At 39.9% G+C, this 16,243-nt stretch overlaps 2 protein-coding genes and 1 non-coding gene across 3 annotated transcripts in view; all 3 read right to left on the reverse strand.

Moving 5' to 3' along the window:
• Window positions 1-16,243, reverse strand: part of LOC148669375 (antigen WC1.1-like) — a 590,051-nt gene that overhangs the window by 523,994 nt on the left and 49,814 nt on the right. The window lies entirely within an intron of this gene.
• LOC148669398 (uncharacterized) overlaps window positions 1-16,243 on the reverse strand; it is a 469,383-nt gene that overhangs the window by 370,382 nt on the left and 82,758 nt on the right. The window lies entirely within an intron of this gene.
• On the reverse strand, window positions 4,805-4,876 carry trnat-cgu (transfer RNA threonine (anticodon CGU)). The gene has a single exon. It is a non-coding gene; the product is annotated as a tRNA-Thr (tRNA).

Genomic DNA, 16,243 nt, shown 5'->3' on the forward strand with positions numbered 1-16,243 from the left:
TAATATACATTAAGTCTGACTATCATATAATAAGTTAAATACAAAACTAAAGAAAAAATAGGGTTAAATATAATTCAAAATATTTTGCTAACAATGTTAACTGTTTATGAATAATAAAATGTATTAACTAAGGAGTAGGATGGCACAGTTGTTAGTATGTTTTTTGTTTTGTTTCTTTTTCATAAATACAACAGTAGTACCTGATGTCTCAGTGGCTTTCAAAATTAAATTATGCATGCAAACCTGTGAACTAGAAAGATAACTAAGATTTTAATACTAATTAAATGACCGCGGGCACTTCCCACCCCCCTACATTCTCAGAGTAGAACAGACTAACCTTCTAATGAAAGACGGTCCACCCCCCACGGACAGGAAAAGTGCCCACAGGCACTTAAACTTAATATGGTCAGTAACGGTAAACAGTAACATGGTAAGAAGGAGCACGTACAAACGTTTTCGAAATAACCACATGTAAGACTCTGATCCTAAAAATGTTTAGGGAGAAAGTGGAATACTGGTGTGCTTCCAGAAGAATCAGTATGGCTCAGAGATTAAATAAAACTTCACAGACATTAACGAAGAGCATAACGCGTGTACTGTATACACTGCAAGTACAACCCAACTCTCTGCAGGAGTGCTGGCTGTGACGAATTGAACCGGTTTCACGGGTATTTTCAAAGTAGGAGGCGAGATTTCCAGCGAAAGACACCCCCCCTCAAAAACCCAGTAAATACAGTACTTACTAGTTAAAGGCTAGGCTCCCGACTACGGCGAAAGGAACCCTTCTTTCATTAGAAGACAATGAACATATTTTAGCCCTGAATGAATTAATAGCAAACATGGTTTACATAAAAGACATTTTTCCAAGAAAGTTTAGCCTTTGTCACTAATGAAACCACTAAATAAAGACATAAATAGAAAAATCTTAAGATTTTTAAAATACATGACTTTGCTAAAATTTATTTGAAAATAAAAACAATTACAACCGCCAGGGGAGAGAGAGAACAGGGGAGGGATGTTGGTTTTGCATAAGGGGCGGGGCTATGGAAAGTAGGTATGTTTGGGAATGTGTAGTTACATGTTCTGGCTGTTTGTGAATTATCGTTGTTGAGTATGGAGTGTTGAGGTATTGATTTTGTGTAATGCTTTATGTTGAAAATTGAGGTGGATTTTGTTTATGATAAACAGGATAAACTGGGATGGGAGGAAGGTTTGGTTTTGCATAAGGGGCGGGATTATGATAATTGGAGGACTTTGCGAGTGTAAAATGGTTTGATTATTTGATTTTGTATTGTGGTTGTTATCTATGTTTTTGGTTGGTATTATGTTTATATGGTTGTTTTTGTTGGTTGGTTGTTATTATGGTTATTAATAATACGATCTATAGTTGAAATCTGAGCATAAATAAAAAGAAAAAGCAAGTGATTAGGTTTATGAGCAATCTAATTACTTATTCGTTTAAAAAGCTATATAAAATAAAGTTTATTATTAATTTGCTGGACAGAGCGGTGAACATTATTATGCATGAGACAAAGATAACGATCCTGATCAGTTTAGAAATCTGTGTACGCTGTAAGGTTTTTACTTCTTAAACTTTTAAAATACACGTTTAGAATTGAAAGAAATCCTCTTCCTGGTATAGCACACCAGCACGTCTTTTTTCTCCAATCAGAGGGGTGTCAGATGGTGTCAGCCAATCACCATTCTGCGTTGGGTAGCAACGGGTGACTGTTCTCAGGCGGAACATGTAAACAGCTTAATGTTCGTGTTAAATATTTTTTTTAAATTCAATTAAACGGGCACAGTTAAGACATTAAATATACATATACATACTGTATACAGTACAGTTTGCATACGGTAATATGTTTATGTTACGCGATTAAAAAATAAATAAATAAAAATGAAAAGTCCAGCACCAGCTGGATTCAAACACACAACCTGCCAGCTGGTAGTCACGCACCTAGACCAGTAGGCTACAAGAGAGCTCGCATGATCAGGCAGGCGAAACAGCCTTACACAGTCCTGCCGCAGTACACGGATATAATCATACCGTTATTAAATTCTTGAGATACGCGATTCCATATTATATTCCCTTTTAATAAAATTCTAAAAGTATGCTTGTTGACTCCGGTATCACGTTAGTTAAAGACTTCGAAGCTTACAATGTTTAGGGAGAAATGGAATACTGGTGTGTATTTTTTTCTTTAAAGTACCGAGACCAGCTATATACTGTATGTTTACGTTCCAAAATTAATATCGTTTATGGCCTTCACACGCGTTACAGTATGCTCCTATTCTTTTTATGCTCAGCTACTAAGATTTCCCTTCAGTGGTAAAATTCAATATCTACAACGGGCACAGTAAAGACGTTTACAGTACAGTAAGTCTTTCTACGACAGACCAACGGACCACGAGTGCCCCTGTCGGTCAACCAATCACGTACCGCGGTATCGCGTGTCATCTTACCTGCGGTATCTGTACTGCGGTGTCTTTACCGCGCACTTTGAATGGCTGCATCTGTATAGCAAGTTCAGGAAGATAAATCCTTGCTGTCAATAGCCTTCAAATACCAATACATCAGGAAAGAGAATTCTAATGATTAAAGCAGTCTGTACTTTCAGTTCCTACCTTCAGTACCTTCAGTTCAGTACCTTCAGTTCCTGTAATGTAAAATACATAATGACAACAAGACACAAACCAATGGGCAATGATGACATCACAATTGATGTTGTACGAGTAGGGCAATTACAACACAGTGAAAGGGAAACAAAATTTCGACAGGCACGCCAGCCTTATCGTTGAAAGATTGCCCGTGCCCTCACAAAAGGAATCAGCAATGTGTACTACAGGCAGCTGAGCAGAACTCCACTTGCTGAAATTGCAGCAGGCAATTTATCTAAGGCTCACAAGCAAGTATTAAACAATTCAGCATTTACTATTCGAATACCACACTTTGTCAAAACAATGCCGCTTCTTAAGCTAATAAGTAAGGGTTTTTGAGCACGCATTGTGTTGTTAATGCTTATATTAAAAAAACATAAATTCACATAATGGAATTTGGACTGAACAAAGTAGTCCAGCCCCTTTACAACATTACATACCCACTGATTAAAGCTTAAAACTACAGAAGCAGGAGTAACAATAATGGCAACAACATGTTTGGAGTTCGGCATTTCATTTATTCTGCGGAAACATCATATCGGAATGAACTGCCCGAGATAAAAGAGTAATTGCGGCTTCAGATCGTTTTTACAGAGCATTGCGTTGTTCTGTTCATGCTGACTACACGCTTTAAATTTGTCATTTACTGCAAGCGTTGCTTTTCCGGGTTTTTCTGAAATTCCTCGCATTTGAGCCAGCACTAAAATATTTCATTCCCGTCGCTGAATACATCGTGGAAACGGTATGTGCAACGGAATGCTGTCACATACGGTATGAAACCTTTTTGTTATTCGGTTCTGAAGTTTGAAAATGAAAATAAAACGGGGGTCACTTCATAGGCTTGAAAGAAGTCCAAGCGGCATAAAAACCCGCGAATTCTCAGAAACTGCATTGTGCTGCACCTTTTATAAATCAGCCTTAAACATTTGAATGCATACCTTACTGCTGCTAATCACATTCACGTGTTTACGAAGCTTTTTTCTGTCCGTTATGTTTTTGCTAAGTAGTTTCTCCGTTTTCCTCGTACTGTGATTGTCAGCGAGCACAACAAGACTGAAACAGTGTAAAGGCAGGTAAAAAAGACAGGGTAAAACGCATGACTGTCGGGAGTGGGATTTGAACCCGTGCCTCTATTTGGAGAGTGAAACACAAAGCTTAAAAGACACGAAGCTGTGAATTTGCTGTTTTAAACTGCTCGACTATCCTGAAGAAATAGGTGCTGATTGCACCAGTTGCATCGGATTTTCCATAACTTTAGGACGATTGATACGACTGGACGAACACAATTTGTGGCGCTTAGCATGACATGGAAAACAGTACCGGAGCATTCGGGTTCGGACTACCAGATTTAGAAACAGTCTTTACCCCCGCACTATCAAACTCTTAAACTCACAGCCTCTCTCACTCTCACCCCACCTCTCACCTATGATCTGAACCTCACAGTTCCTTCTTTCTTACCAAAAACCCAAACACACATTGAAAATCTTCCTCTACCATACATGTCAAAAGCTCACTCCCCATCATTTCTATCCCTTTATTTCATTCTTTTGATGCTTGTTTTTGCACATAACCTGTTACCTTTTTGTTGTTTTGCACACTGCCTGTTGTTGTTTTTTGCACATCGGCTGTTGTCTCTGTCTTTCTTTTGTTATACAATTGTATTGTTGTGTTTTTTTTCTTTGTACTACTTATGTCCGAGAGCTAGCTAAATAGCATTTCGTTATACCATATACCTGTGTATGAGTATAATGACAATAAACTTGAACTTGAACTTGACATAGTCTTGCAGGCAGTATATTATTTTATCATTTACTCGTTTAAAAAAACATGGTCTTCTCATTCCTAAGTCCGATTTTTAGTGCTTTCGAACGTTACTTCCAACCTGGACTGACAGCTCACCTGATCCGTTTGTGATCAGACCATGAAGTGGGGGGCTGTACCAAGTGCACGTTCCTTCCCAATGCTGAGGCGATCATTCGGAAGATGGGTGTGAAGAGAGACAAGCTTTGTCGACTAAAAAACAAGGCAGGATATGCAAGAATACTAATCACTGGCGACAGTTATGTTCTCTTACTATTGAGACTCCTACATTGCGAGTTTTTTGAAGACTTTGAAACTAAAGGAAAGCGGTGACAAATGAAACAGGCACGGGAGGGGCTTGAACACACAATCTTCGGTTTACGAGACCGACGCCTTACCACTTGGCCACCACGCCTTCAAGTAAAAGTGGGAATAATGTTGTTCAAATTATTTTTTTCTGAATCTGGTTTACATCGCCTGGAGGCAGCAACAACAATAAAAGGGATACTTAACAAGGCGATACACTGTAGCAGTGTGACTCCAACAGATGCTCCTGAAGAGACTGGAGGTTTAAGCCAGCTCCTTAGAGCGCTTGGCCGCGTTACTATCACCAGCGGCTCTTCACCTCTTGTTGTTTGACCTAGTGGTTTTATAAAGCGTGGAAACGACTGCAACTTCGTTTTCTGAGATGCTTTCTCTCACGTGGTGAAATCTCGACCTCTTTGGCATCTCTGGCTATAGTTCTTCTGTAGAGCAGGCTTTCACACCTCTGCTTATAGTGCCCTTGAAGTCATTTTATTTTTACAGGAAGACGCATTCCCTAACGATCTCTCCTGTTTTAGAAATGCTTCATAAGGCGTGTTTGATTCAGGACAAACAGTATACTAATTGTACAATGCAGATTTATGCGGCATTCGTACTGGATTTGAGTGGGATTCTGAAATACTTCTTGCAAAGGTATTCAGACTTTCTTGAACCTATAATAAAAACACAGACCTGAAACTCCCTAGCTTCCAATCTCTGATGTTGCTGTCCTTAAACTCGGACGTGATGTTCTGCAGACGTGTGCATAATGTCCTGTTTTTTTACAGTGTAGACATCTTGCTGTTCACGCTCCGCATTCATCTGCTTTGTGCATTGTTAGTCCGCACCTGTAACATGTAATGTCAGCCGTCCCCTGTTCTTCTATATCTCTAGCATGACTGCGTCCTGCTGTTGGGCTTTTGTTTGTAAAGTTTGAGCGAGCGCCCCGTTCAGTGTCACTTTGTCACTGTGGTCAGAAAGCATTCTTGATTCTGCTTGAGCTGCTTCATGAATTCTAGCGACTGTAAGAGCTCTTTCTAAAGTCAGCCCTTCCTCATTCAGCAATTTATAGTCTCTTATGTGCACATTTTTCCACAAGTTGATCTCTTAACATGTCAGTTTCCAATACTCCAAAGTCACACGATTTAGCCAGTTCTCTTAGTGCAGTCACAAAAGCATCAACAGATTCGTCCTGAGACTAAGTTCTCTGCCTACAGATGCAGCCATTCAAAATGGGTGAGGTATTTCGCGGAATATCCCGGTAGGCGTGTCGCGGTATCACGCGGTATCACGCAGTTCACGTGTGTCACGTACTAACTATCCGGCGTCGCCTTGTAAAACCGCCAGGGGGAGCTTAACCTCTCATGTACAGCATTTGAGCCTTTAATTTTGAACTGTGTATTACAGCATGTTAATCATCAGTCATTAAAATGTTGGTATATTTTATGAAAGCAAGATTGCTCAGTTGGACAAAAGTACACAACCTACCTTTATCAGAAATATTTATGCATCAAAGCCTTTACTGAAGATATTACTAATAGTATTAATAATGGATGACTTTGGACAAGCTGTATACTCAAAGTATAATTTCTTTAGCACATTTGTACAAGCACTTGGAATCTGTCCAAGCCATACTTTGTCAGGCATTTTGTTTTACTTCAACGGGGCATAAAAACTTCCTTGCTTTTAACAGGGCGTTTCATAATTTCTAGCTACGAAAATGATTTAAAATGTGACACCTATCATTCAACTAGAGCTTAAAATATCACAAGGAAAAATACACACTGGTATTCCATTTCTCCCTAAACATTGTAAGCTTCGAAGTCTTTAACTAACGTGATACCGGAGTCAACAAGCATACTTTTAGAATTTGATTAAAAGGGAATATAATATGGAATCGCGTATCTAAAGAATTTAATAACGGTATGATTATATCCGTGTACTGCGACAGGGCTGTGTAGGGCTGTTTCGCCTGCCTGATCATGCAAGCTGTCTTGTAGCCTACTGGTCTAGGTGCGTGACTACCAACTGGCAGGTTGTGTGTTCGAATCCAGCTGGTGCTGGACTCTTATTTTAACAAACATTTCTTCAAAAAAATAGGTAAGCGATATTATGGACAATCAATTGACTTTTATATTTCAAAATATCGCAACATGATCGATATTTGCGATATTTTGAACATATCTTCCCTTCTGACAGTGGTTCCTACTTCTATTGTGTGTGTGTGTGCAACAGTAAATTTTTATAGAGAAATGGAGGCTGGACAGTATGCGTTACAATATAAACATTTATATTGATTTAAATCGTGTTCTGATTTAAATCGCAAACGCGTGTTTAATTATGTGTTTTTTAATCATAATCAGGCTAATGCATTTCTACATTTTCTGTATGAACCAGCTTAGAGGTTCATACAGAAAGACAGCTTGTGTTTAAATTGAGTGTAAGGTAATTTATGCTTCTAAAGTCATGGTCAGTATTATTGTACTGTGCTGTACTGTGTCACATTATTTTATAGCGTTTTTATTGCGTTATTAAATCCGGTGGCGCTGTGTTAGTTTCCTGACTCACATTATTTAAACTGCGACACTGATCATTCATCTCTAAATAAACTTTATTTTATATAGAGTTTTAAGCGAATAGGTAATTAGATTGCTCATAAAACTAATCACTTTTTCTACATAAATACAGCGTGATAGCTCTCTGAAAATGCTTTTCCTTTATTTTTAAAGTAGGCTCAGATTTCAACTATAGATCGTATTATTATAAACTTTCTTGGAAAAATGTATTTTATGTAAACCATGTTTGCTATTAATTCATTTAGGGCTAAAATACGTTCATTGTCTTCCAATCGAGTCGAGTTGACATTGGAAGCCTGCCACACCCGGACTGTTAAACCAACGCATTAGCACGTCAAAGCCCATTGAGCCAGTATTGGCTTTAGTATTCCCCCCTTCTCCCCTCAATTCAATTCAATTCAAGGTGTTTTATTTGCATGACAGATGGGTACAAGCAGTGTTGGGTATGTATATTGTAAAGCTTACGGCAGACAGGCACTGTGTAGGAGCCGACGCACCAGAGCAGCGCACCGAGGGAGCGTCTGCATTTATAACTTAGTTTTTAAAATTAGTCAAGCAATACGAAGCATCTCCTTTTACTTAGTGCCTGAGCATACTGCAACGCGTGTGAAGCCCATAAACGATATTAATTTTGGAACTTAAACATACAGTATATGGCTGGTCTCGGTACTTTAAAGAAAACATACACACCAGTATTCCATTTCTCCCTAAACATTTTAAGCATCGAAGTCTTTAACTAACGCGATACCGGAGTCAACAAGCATACTTTTAGAATTTGATTAAAAGGGAATATAATATGGAATCACGTATCTCAAGAATTTAAAGACCAGACAATCGCAAACTCGTTTTCAATAAAATTATTTTATTCATTCAGCAGTTTGTGAGAGGGACATCCAGCAGGAAGAGACACACACACCGGTTTTCATTGACAAAATTGTTTTTTTTCAATTCCTCTTGTCTAACAGGAATGTTTTGTTTGTGGACAGACTGTTTGACAAGAGGAAAAGACCGCCTCCTCCTACGAAGCATTTCGTTGATCCGATCACGAATTCTTTTCCAGTCGTACGCAGCAAGGGTTGAGAATCTCCGATTCACCATCGTACTAATGGTTTCCCGGAGATTGCAAGGCAAGGCACTTTTGCCTCTGGACCCATCGAAATTTACAGACGTGGTCCACCCCCAGTAAATTTCAAAAGTCACAAGATTTCGAAACACGAGGGCGGCGTAGCGGTCGGCTCTTGCTTTCCCGTCTATGCCGATGCACTGCAAGTACAACCCCCCCTCCATCTCCTGGGTGATGGGTAGCAGCTGGACATCTGGGAGAATTATTCGTCCCACTGGCATCTGTGAATTCCGCTGTGCTTCCTGGGGGGAGATAGCCGGCGGGGACAGCATCAACAGATTCCTGCGCGGTGGTGAACTGAGAGGCCGGGATGGAGTGTCCTGAGGCGGTGTGTGCTCTGCGGGGGGGCAGAGCTTCCGCCAGGCATTGCAGCCTGCGTGGCGGGGAGAGGCACTTTTCGGGAGACAGCTGCTCAGCTGTTTGACTGCTGGAACTCTAGCCTCCCAATCCTCCCCAGTAATGCATCGTAATGCTCCCGCTGCTGCCGAAATGTCTCCATACAGGTGCTGCTTCTACAGGTTGGCACCCTGGCCAGTGGCCGAGAGCAGAGACCCACGGCCTGTGGCAAAATAACATAATTCATGTAAGAAATAAAGTCACACAGTAGTATTCATCAGTCGCGGAACAGAAGTCAAAATAAACTTTTCTTTTTTTCCGTCTTACCGCTTTCTTTTTTACTGTCCTGGTGGTAGATCGTTTCGACCGTGCGGTGTTTTCTTGAAGAACAGGCTACGAAGAAATAATTATAATTGAATTTAAAATTCAAAACGGCAATAATACCTTGTAATATGCGCTGTAATCACGTATTTCAGATGAAGTCTGCTGTATTTGCTTACCCTTCGCTCTTTGGAAGCTGGGGCGGCAGAAGCACCCCGTCTCTTCCCGTAAAACGCCTTGGTCTCCATACTGTACTATGGTCGCTGTAGTGCAGGTTCGCAGTTTATTTTTTTGTGATGGGAGCTCACCCAATCCCTTGGTGTCTTTTATGCGTCACACATACTGTATTTCAGCGCCATATATTTCATGGATATTATGGAATATAATGGATGGATATCTTAGTTATCTTTCTAGTTCACAGGTTTGCATGCATAATTTAATTTTGAAAGCCACTGAGACATCGGGTACTACTGTTGTATTTATGAAAAAGAAACAAAACAAAAAACATACTAACAACTGTGCCATCCTACTCCTTAGTTAATACATTTTATTATTCATAAACAGTTAACATTGTTAGCAAAATATTTTGAATTATATTTAACCCTATTTTTTCTTAAGTTTTGTATTTAACTTATTATATGATAGTCAGACTTAATGTATATTTGAACAATGCAAATATATTTTTACAAGATTTTACATTAAGCACTTAAAATTAATATGGTTAATAATAGTAAACTGTAACATGCTGTAACAAGATCGGTTAAACTGCGAAGAAAATGCTTTCAGAGAAAATGTTTCAGGTGTGAAGAACATAGATCTCCAATGCAATTTCAACCAAATCTGTTCCCACACACCCTGCCCCCACTACCATTAGAATATACACAAACATTTTAGCGTTTCATTCTGAGCAGAAGACCCTCACACCTGAAGAGTGCTGGCTGTGATGAATTAAACCTGTTTTACAGGTTTCAATCACAGACCATGTGACATGGGACTCAGTAAACTAAAACACAGTGCCACTGGATTTGATAATACTGTAAGAGGACACGGGGAAGGGTCATCTCTAACAGGTACTTCCGAAACGAAACGCTGAAAATGCTAGAGATGGACCTTAGCGAGATGGCGGACAAAAAGAATCAGCTGACCAGTAGATGGAAAGGGTCTACCTTAAGAGACAACGAGACACAGCTGAGACGCATCAGGAACCGGGATATAAGTGGCCCGGAGGCAGTGAACAGCGCGGAAGTCGGTAAGGTGAATGCGTTTTGGAGGAAAAGAGTGGAAAGAGGTGGATGTTAAGGATCGGGCTAACGAACGACTGCAAGGAGAAAGGTTTATGATTTTGGATTACGGGCACTGGTTTAGGATACATCGCGGATTGTCTTTATTACGGGCTTTTGGAACTCGGAACGAATCAGGACTAAGGGAACGGATTACGGACTGTATTAGGAAGACAGTTGTTGGAAGAAACGCCACGGATCGGAGGACAGTAAAGTGTGGTGTAAGTACGACCTTCGTTTACATAAACTATTCCCCCGGAGACACCACATACCTAACCAAAATCCGCAATATGGAAACAGAACCTGTGTAATTGTTGATAGATGATGTACTCGTAACATTTTTTCAAGACGAACTACAAAATTTAAAAAATGACTTGTATGTACTTGAGATGTCTAATCAATCCACGGGTTCCAGCACAAAACGAAACTAAAACGCATACCGTTTCGCGCTTCTTATTAGTTGCTCAAAAGTAATTTGACCGTATGAAATGCATAATATAAACCTAGAAACATATATGTGAGCAGTACTTAAGCACTGTAGTATCGGTGTTAAGACATACCTCTCAAATACTGTAAATCAAGTTAAAAATATCTCAAGACCGATTCTGGTCGTAATGAAACCATGTTTCGTGTATGTTTTATTTTTCATCTTGAAATAACTCATTTCTAAATACCTTTTTCACTGTTAACATATAAAATATGTATATAAAATATACACTCTGACAGTTCATCCTGCTACCAACATTAAATAAAACAAATCTTAAGATTTCTATATTTATGTCTTTATTTAGTGGTTTCATTCGAAGCTTACAATGTTTAGGGAGAAATGGAATACTGGTGTGTATTTTTTTCTTTAAAGTACCGAGACCAGCCATATACTGTATGTTTATGTTGATTTCCCTTCAGTGGTAAACTTAGATATGAATATTCAATACTTAAACGGGCACAGTTAAGACATTAAATATACATATACATATTGTATACAGTTGTAGTTCAGGTGGGTAGCTGCGTCAGCATGCGTAGGCTGCAAAGGAACAAGTAATAGGTTTTATTCCATGCTGAAAAAAAGAAGAAAGAGAACACAACATTTCGGCCGTGGAGCCTTCTTCAGGTGTGCCTTCTTCACACCTGAAGAAGGCTCCACGGCCGAAACGTTGTGTTCTCTTTCTTCTTTTTTTCAGCATGGAATAAACCTATTACTTGTTCCTACATATTGTATACAGTTTGCATACGGTAATATGTTTATGTTACGCGATTAAAAAATAAATAAATAAAACTGAAAGGTCCAGCACCAGCTAGATTCAAACACACAACCTGCCAGTTGGTAGTCATGCACCTAGACCAGTAGGCTACAAAACAGCTCGCATGATCTGGCAGGCGAAACAGCCCTACACAGCCCTGCCGCAGAACACGGATATAATCATACCGTTATTAAATTCTTGAGATACGCGATTCCATATTATATTCCCTTTTAATAAAATTCTAAAAGTATGCTTGTTGACTCCGGTATCACGTTAGTTAAAGACTTCGAAGCTTACAATGTTTAGGGAGAAATGGAATACTGGTGTGTATTTTTTTCTTTAAAGTACCGAGACCAGCTATATACTGTATGTTTACGTTCCAAAATTAATATCGTTTATGGCCTTCACACGCGTTACAGTATGCTCCTATTCTTTTTATGCTCAGCTACTAAGATTTCCCTTCAGTGGTAAAATTCAATATCTACAACGGGCACAGTAAAGACGTTTACAGTAAGTCTTTCTACGACAGACCAACGGATCACGAGTGCCCCTGTCGGTCAACCAATCACGCACCGCGGTACCCCGTGTCATCTTACCTGCGGTACGTGTCTGTACCGCACACTTTGAATGGCTGCATCTGTAAATTTATGCCGTCCCAAAACCACATTTCTCCGCGGTGTAAAGTAAGCGTCTAAGGCAGCTACAGTCTGTTCATATGTACCTTTTTCTCCAGGGAGGTTGGCGAAAATCCGCTGCACGGGAGCCCCGATACAGTGCAGTAATGTAGCACGTCTCACGCCATCCTGAGCTTCTGAAGATCCACTGGCTATTTAAAACAATCTGTACGACTCCATCCATATCTTGTATTCCGTATACAAATCCGGAGCTCTGAGGTTCAGTAGAAGCGGTGGAAAAAGCTGGGCATAACCAAAGCTTCTCGGCGCGGCTGCCATATCTTCCATGGCGCAAACTAAACGAAAAGTCTGAAAATTCAGAAGTTCGTTTCTACCAGCAAGAGAACTAAAATCTGCAGTGTTCTGCTCGCTTTGAGTCCGTCAAGCACTCATCTCTCGTCGCCATAAATGTTGTGTATCTAAATTAAGAGACGTTTTTATATTATTTTAACTATTTTGTTAACTACACAGATCACGCCCTTACACCAATATTCCCGCTTTCTACTCTCGTTCTGTTGTCTCGCGATGTCTACTCACTATACTACATTTAGCATGACTTCTTGTTGCAGTTGAGCTCAAAGCTGGAGATGATCTCCATATTCTACCGCACTAACTAGTCCGAAACGTAGTATACTTTTTAAGTGAAGTCAGGTTGTTCAAAAATTAAACCAGCGCCCTGTCACAGAAACGTACCCCGGTCTCCCGCGCAACAAGCGGGGGTACTCGGCACTATACTAACGAGGAGCGCTTGTCTGCAGCTGAGCGTCAGCTCTGTTTACTGTCAGCAGTCATTGCCTCATTTCCAAAGACTTGCGACCCGAACGCAATGCCTTAGACCACCAGCCATCTTGCCTGTGGTACTTTTAATGAAGTATATATTTTAGTTCTTTCTACTCGTTGATAAGAAAAAAAGTGAAATTATGTAATTAGCGATATGTCTTTTTTTCATGGGGGAAAACTAGCCCGAGCAAATGTAAAGTTTAGAACAGCGCTCAATAAAAATGATCAGAAACCGAAAGCGCTTCTTATGCGGATCAGTATATTCCGATACCACTGGTTCTGCAGAAGAAATAAGAAAAGCCGAACTCAAAGCACTGTGTTGCCATTACGGGTACTCTGTCTGCAGGTACTTTAAGATCTACTCACACCGTGATGCCATTAAGGGTACCTAGTTAAAAAAAACTTATCGTCACCTTTTTGAACGTGATTATTAGACACCCGTTAAATCTCAACCGAGGTTTCTTGAGAGATCGTTCAGCGAGCGAGTATTAAAAAAACTACATCGCTTCCAACCTCTGCTGTCACTGTAAACTCGGACGTGATGTTCTGCAGATGTGCAGTGTGCCTTTCCTCTTGTTGTTTTCAAGAGCACTCACTGTGTGAGCTCCTCACTGCGTGTTCTGTACTCTACTGTGATTTAATTTAGATGATTATGTGGTTCAACATTTTCGGTTTGAGAAATGAAACACTAAATACACTACTGTAAATACAAGTAATGGACATTTAAAATAACCACAGTACAGCTAGAAGAGTGAAAGATAAAAGACTATTTAGAATGATATTCACAATAGACTTAAAAACAGCACAACCACCCAAACAGGGACTTGAACCCTGGGACCCTCAGATTAAAAGCCTGATGCTCCACCAACTGAGCTATCCGGGCTCTGAAAGAAAGTTGACACTGTCAGGATCCTCGCGAGTCACGTGTCTCTTGTGCCGAAGAGCAGTCATACCTGACCTGTCTGGAATGACCACTGACAGACGTTATCCAGAAGCGACGGCACCACTCACAGTAGAATGAGTGAGAAATACAGCATGACATGGGTAGTTAAGGGGCTCCCACAATCCATCTTTCCTCACATTACTGATTTTTTCACTAACATTTTGACCTTTTCACAGTCAGATTTTTTTCACATTTAATAAAATCTTTTAATCAACAACATTAAAAAGAAAACAAATGGAACGTTTTTTGGAACAATAATTAAAAAAACTTTCAATGCCTTGGTTGTATACGTGTGCACACCCTTTATGAAGGGAGTTGCAACAGTGCTGAAATTTAAAGAGCATTTCTGTAGAGAAAACAGCATTTTTTCTGCCTTGATGTTAAGCTTAGGGAGCCTGTCTTTTCTAAATTATATTTCTTAACACCTTGCACAGCCTCCCGACAGACTAACAAATATTTTTTGGAGAAATTGGCTCACACACCGGAAGACACTAACGTTTATTTACGTTAGAGTATGTAAAACTCAGGCTTTCACACCTCTGCTTATAGAGCCCTTCAAGTCATTTTATTTTTACAGGAAGACGCATTCCCTAACAATCTCTCCTGTTTTAGAAATGCTTCATAAGGCGTGTTTGATTCAACGGACAAACAGTATACTAATTGTACAATGCAGATCTATGCGGCATTCGTACTGGATTTGAGTGGGATTCTGAAATACTTCTTGCAAAGGTATTCAGACTTTCTTGAACCTATAATAAAAACACAGACCTGAAACTCCCTAGCTTCCAATCTCTGATGTTGCTGTCCTTAAACTCGGACGTGATGTTCTGCAGACGTGCAGTGTCCCTTTACTCTCATTGTTTTCAAAACGACCTCCGTTGTCGGGTGAAGTTGAAGTGGAACTGGCCTGACTGCACAGAAAAGTACTGATGATGAGGAATGATAAAATGTTTCTACGGCTCAAAATGTCTCTTTAGACCCTCGTCATGTCTGTGTGAGGAACAGGCAGGTAGAGAGGCTTAACAGATGTTCATGATGTTTCACACGGGGTGTTACCTGTTGTAGTGTTTCAAAAGATGTGTTAGCAGACCACAAATTATCTTGAAAAGATTTGGGTTTGTACTGGCTGGGATTCAAACCCGACTCAATTATTTGGAAGGCGCCTGTACCACCAACAAACTTCCGAGAAGCACCTGCAAATTATCACAATCCTCTCACTCACCTTCAAAGTTATGGAGACACAGACGTCCAATGAAAACTAATTTTATTCACTCAAGGCTCCACTCTTTTGTTGTGATGTCATTTTAATTAATATTAGCTTTGATAAGGTGTCGTTTTTGCCTCTTAAAGTTAAAGTCTGCTCCTTTCTTCCTGGTATAGAAATAACATGTTCCATCTTTGTTTAAAAACACCACTAAAAGTAAATTATTCAGCTCTAACGCCTGTGTGCATTGACAAGACATCTCAAAAGGACTTATCAAATAAGAACACGATCCTTCCTGTTACCATTCCTGTGGTTGGGGCATTGTTTCACCCTTTTATGTTCTTCTACAATATTTGCAGACAGGGCTTTATCACTCGAGTTGTACAGAACAAGTGTGCATCGGTCAATGAAAATCATCAGTAGTGCTGTTTGTCTATGCATAGTTTAATCAAGAGCACTTAAAAGATGCAAAAAGCTTTCAAATAAAACAGAATTGAAAGACAGTCGAGTAAGGGGGTAGAAAAAAAGCTCTCCCTCATCTGGGAATTAACCACCGTCGCACGTGTGACTGGATACAAATGGATAATAGATTAATTTTTGCCCAGTCTCTTGAAGCTTCAATGCGATTATTTTTCCTTCCTTATTTCTTCATTCCCATTAATTTACTCAGAGGAAACTCGAAAGTGGGAAACTGCAGGCATTTTTTGTGAGTGGTGGATTGTGATCAGTGAGCATCTGCACATCTCTAAGTCTGTTCCATTACCTTCGCCATCGGGGATGTAGCTCAGTGGTAGAGTGCATACTTTGGATGTAATAGGTCCCAGGTTCAATCCCTGGCATCTCTAGGTGCTTTGTATTCCAGGTCTCACATCGCAATCTTCTGTTGAGTGAGAACTCTTTGCTCGTTTTCAGAGAGAGCCAGGTTTACACAATTAAATGCAGGCACACTCGACGTGCTGCAGAGTTGCTCTGCTGTTTTAAATGTACCTCATTTAGTTCTG

Source organism: Lepisosteus platostomus, chromosome 5 (assembly GCF_059453375.1).
Source record: "Lepisosteus platostomus isolate fLepPlt1 chromosome 5, fLepPlt1.hap1, whole genome shotgun sequence".
In the NCBI taxonomy this organism is placed as follows: domain Eukaryota; kingdom Metazoa; phylum Chordata; class Actinopteri; order Semionotiformes; family Lepisosteidae; genus Lepisosteus; species Lepisosteus platostomus.